The 6,995-nt window shown below is 28.4% G+C and overlaps 1 non-coding gene across 1 annotated transcript; it reads left to right on the top strand.

Moving 5' to 3' along the window:
* The first annotated feature begins 463 nt into the window (after nt 1–463).
* On the top strand, nt 464–570 carry LOC139846250 (small nucleolar RNA R71). The gene has a single exon (XR_011758978.1). It is a non-coding gene; the product is annotated as a small nucleolar RNA R71 (small nucleolar RNA).
* The last annotated feature ends 6,425 nt before the right edge of the window (nt 571–6,995 follow it).

Here is a 6,995-nt window from a genome sequence, read left to right as displayed (position 1 = left end):
GTTATAATTCTGATTTTGATTGTAGATTGGTCTTGGCGGTTGATAATTATTCTGATAATTATTTCCAGGCCTTTGGTTTATGTATGAAACATTCTCTCTTTGTTTCATTGTTTGTTCAATACTGAGACAATCTTTTGTCAAATGTGGTCCTCCACACTGCTCACAACTAATTCGTATTGAGTGAATATCTTTAGTCATATTTTCCATTCATCTCTCGACAGCATCTATCTTAGCAGAAATGGAATCAAAGTCATGGCTAGAATCGGCTCTAGCCGCTTTAGATGAACGAAAAATATCTTTTTCCTGATGCCACTCATGCGAGTGGGAGGCTGTGTTATCAATGATTTTGTGAGCTTCGATTGCGGTTTTCTTCATAATGGAACCACCAGCTGCTGTTTCGATGTCTTTTCGTGTAGCAACGTCGACACCTTGGTAGAATATTTGTACTATTTGATAAGTGTCTAAACCGTGCTGAGGACATCTTCTCAACAACTTTTCGAATCTTGTCCATGCCTCATATAGAGTTTCATTTGACTTTTGCGCGAACGTAACAATTTCTCCTTGAAGTCTCACGGCTTTAGATGCCGATAAGAATCTTTTAAGAAATTTCTCAACTAAAATATCCCATGTATCAATCGCTCCTTCAGGTAACGATTCTAACCAATCTTTGGCTTCTTCCTTTAAAGTCCGGGGAAACAACATGAGATAGATCTGTTCATCCTCAACTTCTCTGATTTTGAATAGAGTACAAATCCTATTAAAGGTTCGAAGATGTTCGTTTGGATCTTCCTTCGGCATACCACTATATTGGCATTGATTAGTTACCATGTGTAGGATTTATCCTTTGATTTCATAATCTGGTGCATTAATGTCTGGCTTAATAATGGCACGACCATGGCCAGTGCGTGTAGCTCTCATTCGATCTTCCATACTTAGAGGTTCCGTTACTTCCATAATTGAATTTGTTGAATCTGAATCACTAGAGGATTCTGACTTAATGGTTTCTTCCTCGACAATCTCTGAATTAGTGATTTGTGGTTCAGGAGGAATGATTAGTGGTTCAGGATCTCTGAATTGTCCCTGAATATTCTCCGGATTCTCAATTGTGAGGTCGGGTTCAAAAAATGGATTATCAGAAATTTGAATTGGAGTACTTGGTCAACTAGATGACGATTCTAAAGAAAAATCAACGGCGACAATATTGGCTAGATGTCTTGATCGAGTTACAGGTGGTGAACGTATGAAAGGTGGTGAACGTTTTGCTCGGTGCATTCACTGAATATCCTATTAGTTATAAAAAATAAAAATTATATAAGTTATCAAATTAATAGACTTTTCTAATTTTTCCCACGTTTTGAATAGCCAATAGATGCAGCAGGTAGCCATGACCCTTTAAATCGGAAGCCAACAACTCACCACTAACAAATCCAACTATTACTACGAACCAGAAAATTTTGGATGTCTATCAATTTAACTACTTAAAATATTTTTTCGTCGAAGTTTAAAGAAAATTTAGAGAAGAAATAGAAAATTCTATGTCCTAAAAACTAGAGCGTCGAGAAATAAGAAAGAAAAAGAGCGCGTCGAAAAACGTCAAAAAATTAAGCATCGAAAAATAATAAAATGCAGCGTTGAAACTTAAAAGTCTAAAAACTAAATATTAAAAGTTGCGTCTAAAGGATTAAAGCTTAAAAGGAATTCTATATCCAAAACGGCAATAACTTAAAAAGTCACTAAAATCTATAAAATATTAAGGCGATAAACGACGTCGTAAAATTCTAAAGCACCTAAATCTTAGTCTAAAGAAAAAGCACTTAAGGGATTTTACGGCAAAGCCTAGAAATCTAGAAATATAAAATGGCTACGGCAAAAACTATATCTTAAAACTAGTTACGAACGATAACTATACAATTACGAATAAAAAGATACAAAATATAAAAATAAAACTTAAAGTTATAAAAATACAATTTTTATAAAAATATTATTTTTATATTATTATTTTATAAAAGTATTAATTTTATAAGTAATAAAACTAATTAATACTTAAAATACAAATTTAATTAAACTAAAACTAATTAATATTAAACATAAACCCTAATTAGGTTAATTAATAATAATAATAATTAAATTAAAACCCTAATACGTAATTAATGCAGTCTGAGGTTGCAGCTGTCAGACAGCTCCTCGAGTGCGGATACTAGCTGCCCAAAAGTACCGCGAGTGCGGAGAATGCAGGTTCAAATTGAGTGCAGACTCAAAAATCGCAGGTTCAGTTTTCTGTTTTTTTTACAATATTTTTGATTTTAATATATTAAAATATAATTTAAATAAAACTTATATTTTAAAAATTACCTATTAGTTTTATATAAAAAAATTACACTTTTTAATTTCGTACTTAGAAATATAGATATATATTTTTCTTTTTTCTTTTTTTTTATGTTTTTATATTTTTTAAAAAACTTATATATATATATATATATATATATATATATATATAGCTTAAAAACTTATTTTATTTTATAGCGTTTCGCTTTCGGCTCCCCGGCAGCGGCGCCAAAAACTTGATGTGTGCGAGGTGTAGTACGTAATACTATTAATTTTACTACGAAATACTATTAAATACGATACAATTTTACACAAGTTATTTATTTATTTATTGAATGGATATACCTAAACCTTGCTACAACACTTATAGGCAGTGTACCTAATCGTAAAGTAGTGTAGTTTTTAGTAAGTCTGGTTCGTTCCGCAGGGAGCTAGCCAAGTTTAACGCTATATTTTTAAACTATATATATATATATATATATATATATATATATATATATATATATATATATATATATATATATATATATATATATATATATATATATATATATATATATATATATATATATATATATATATATATATATATATATATATATATATATATATATATATATATATATATATATATATATAAGTAGTATTATTATTATTATAAAAAGGGGGGTTTTTACCGTTTAGTGACCGGTTTGTCGATTTTATGTCTTAAGTCACAATTAAAACCTAATGTAAAATATTAAATATAAATACAACTTAATTTAAAGCGTAAAGTAAATGACGATAAATGAAAATGCGATAATTAAAAGTGCGATAATTAAAATGACGATAAATAAAAGTGCGATGAGATATAAAATAAAGGAATTATGCTTATTTAAACTTCCATAATCATGATGTTCGACGTGTTGATTTTAATTTATTACCATGGGTTAATTGTCCTTTGTCCTGGATTATTCGATATGTCCATCTGGTTTTTGTCCATAACAGTCCATCGGCCATAAATATAAAGTGCGAGTGTCCTCATCAAATTACCCTTATACTCAAAGTCAAATATTTCAACTAATTAAAGATTTAAACTGTGACGCAGTTATCACTTCTGTCAACAATTACACCAGTTATCACTGTATGTAATCCACCCCTGTTTTGATTAGATATGAATATTAATTTACCCACTTGATCAGTTTGAATAATCAATTACCCAACCCGAATAATTAATTAAATGATTATAATAGATTCCGTATGAATGTCATTAAATAGGACAACCATAATCATTATTAATTATTAAGTTAATTAATTTGAAGATAGGTTAGACAGACTCCAATGAGTTGTCACTAAATTAGACAATACCTCCCATCTATTAATAGTCTATAGTCAAATGCTCACAAGTGTCGATCTTTTGTTCAAACATTAATTATGGTACAAAATCCAATAACCCCATCTTTAATATTTTTGCCCAAAATCACGATTACTTCAGCTCAAATAAGTATAATAATAACTTAGTTACGATACATTAATTTAAAAAGGAAGAACATAGCTTACAGTGATTATTTATCGCGTAGCGTTACACGGACAGAGTTCCGACTTTAAAACCCGTAAAACATTTCTTACAATAACCTTATTATTATTATTATTATTATTATTATTATTATTATTATTATTATTATTATTATTATTATTATTATTATTATTATTATTATTATTTTTATTAAATTAAACTTAAATATATATATATATATATATATATATATATATATATATATATATATATATATATATATATATATATATATATATATATATCGATAGATTGAAAGAAAGAAAAAGGTGTGCAGAATTCGAGCAGAATGCGTGAGCTTTTATAGGCCCACTTTGAACTGTACAGCTCCGCGAGTGTAGTACTTTTATGCCTTACAGCTCCGCGAGTGCGGAGCTTCAGATTTCAGCTCACCAAATTGAGTTAAACGTGGGCTGCTGAATATTATAATATATAATATAATAATATATAATTTTATATAATTATATATATTATATTATATTCTTGTGCATAGTTGACTTATAATTTTAGCTCCGTTAAGTCGTACGTTGATAGTTGGTTTATGTCTCGGTTCTGGATTTTTGAACGTACTTTCGTACGCTTAGATATCTTGTATTTTGCATTTTGCGGCTTGTACTCTTGTCATTTTAGACGTTTCTCATCAATAAATTGAACCACTTGGATTGTATCTAGTACATTTGACCTTTTTGGTCATTTGCATCTTCAAATCGCCGTTTTCTTCTTTTGTCTTTGCACTTATTTATTTAAACGATTATTACATAAAAATTGAACAATAGTAACTAAAAGCTTTACATATTGGAAGGATATTACGCCTAAATATATATTCATTTGGAGCACTATCAAAAACTCCTAAGTGTAGGATACACTAGGAACATTAAGGACAATGTTCGTCTAAGTGTGGGATGTTGGTATAATCTTTTATACTGTATTAAAATAACCCATTACAAAGATTCCAAGTTCTTAAGCCAAATTTCAAAAAATATTAACAAGAGAAAGCCTTTCCGAAAAGTATTTTCGAAAACCTAAAACGTTTGTAAATAAAAGTAAGGCTCAAGTAAGGTGAATATCTTGTTAGGACGAACCAAATCTCTAATAGAGCATTGCATGACTAGAGGATTCTGATTTAATGGTTCGTTCCTCAACAATCTCTGTTTGAATGATTGGTGGTTCCGGAGGAAAAATTAATGGTTCAGGATCTATGAATTCCCTGAATATTCTCCGGATTCTCAATTGTGAGGTCGGGTTCAAAAAATGGATTATCGGAAATTTGAACTGGAGTACTTGGTCGATTGGATGACGATTCTAAAGAAAAATCAACGGCGGTAATATTTGCTAGATGTCTTGATTGAGTTACAGGTGGTGAACGTACAAAAGGTGGTGAACGTCTTGCTCGGTGCATTCACTGAATATCCTATTAGTTTTTAAAAGGAAAGAAAAATTATATAAGTTATCCAATTAATAGACTTTTCTGATTTTTCCCACGTTTCGAATAGCCAAAAGATGCAGCAGAGGGGCAGGATTCCTTTGGTCTCAATATAATTGAGTACTGTTTGGCTCCAATAACCCGTTCCACGTACAAATCCAACTATTACTACGAACCAGAAAATTTTGATGTCTATCAATTTAACCACTTAAAATAAATTTTCGTAATTTTAAGAAATTTAGATAAGAAGTAGAATAAAAATCTATGTCCTAAAAACTAGAATAGCGAGAAATAAGAAAGAAAAAGAGCGCGTCGAAAAAGAAAAGGGTTGAAAAATAAAAGGCGTCGAAAAATAAGGAAGAAAAAGAGTGACTATTAAAACTTAAAAACACTCGACTAACCCAACCTTATTACTATCACTAACTTAAAATTATAATCGCAAATTGAGATTACTAATTGGAGTGATAATTGATACATAGGTAAAAGGCGTCGAAAAATAAAAATAAAAAAGTAGCGTGTTGAAACTTAAAAAGGCACTAAAAACTAAAAATTAAAAGTTGCTTCTAAAAATATTAAATCTTACAAGTAAAACTATATAACTCAAATGGCAATATCTTAAAAAGGTATTAAAACTTAAAAAGGCGTCGCAAAATTCTAAAGCACTTTAATCTTAGTCTAAAGAAAAAGCACTTAAGGGATTTTACGGCAAAGCCTAACAATCTAGAAATAAAAATAACTATGGCAAAAACTATATTTAAAACTAATTATGAGCGAAAAATACAAAAATTACGCTAAAATGAATAAAAAGGAACAAATTATAAAAATATACTAAAAGTTGCAAAAATTACAATTTTTATAAAAATATTATTTATTTTATAAGAGTGTTAATTTTATAATTTATTTAAATCAATTAAACTAAATATACAAATTAAATAAATAAACTAAACTTAATTAATTAAAAATTAAAACCTAATTGGGGTTTTTAATTATTAATAATAATAATAATTACGTAATGATGCTGTTAGGGTTTCTGTGTACCCGTGTCAGAGAGAACTCCGCGAGTCGCGGTTCTCGAAGCTGAAAAACTCCGCAAGTCGCGGGGTTCGAAATTTCAGATTAGGTGCAGGCCAAAAATTGTTCGTTTCAGTTTTTTTTTTATTTTCTGTTTAAATATTTAAATAAAATATTTATAAAAACTAAATAAAACTTATGTTTTAAAAACTAAAATAAAAATAGAAATACTTTATAATTTTTTAAAAATAACAATATAAAAAAATAGATTTATATATATTTTTTTCGGTTTTTTTATTGTTTTAAATAAAAACAAAATATTTAAATAAAACTTATATTTTTATAAAATAAAAATAAATAAACTTTATAAAACGTAAATATTTAACAAATTCTTAAAAATATTTATATTTTTGTTTTTCTTTTTATATTTTTTGAATAATTAAAACGTATTTTTACAAAAGTGTATTTTTATAAAAGTAAACTAAAAATAAAAATCTTTTTTTTATATATATATTAGCGTTGCGCTTCCGGCGTTTAAGCTAGATTTTAAGTTCCCCGGCAGCGGTGCCAAAAATACTTGATGTTATGCGAGGTGTATATAAAATAGCTTTATTTTTACAACGAAATACTATTAAACACGATACAATTTTACACAAGATATTTATTTATTTATAGAATGAA

Source organism: Rutidosis leptorrhynchoides, chromosome 4 (genome assembly GCF_046630445.1).
Source record: "Rutidosis leptorrhynchoides isolate AG116_Rl617_1_P2 chromosome 4, CSIRO_AGI_Rlap_v1, whole genome shotgun sequence".
Classification (NCBI taxonomy): Eukaryota; Viridiplantae; Streptophyta; class Magnoliopsida; order Asterales; family Asteraceae; genus Rutidosis; species Rutidosis leptorrhynchoides.
This window is presented reverse-complemented; position numbering and strand designations above follow the sequence as displayed.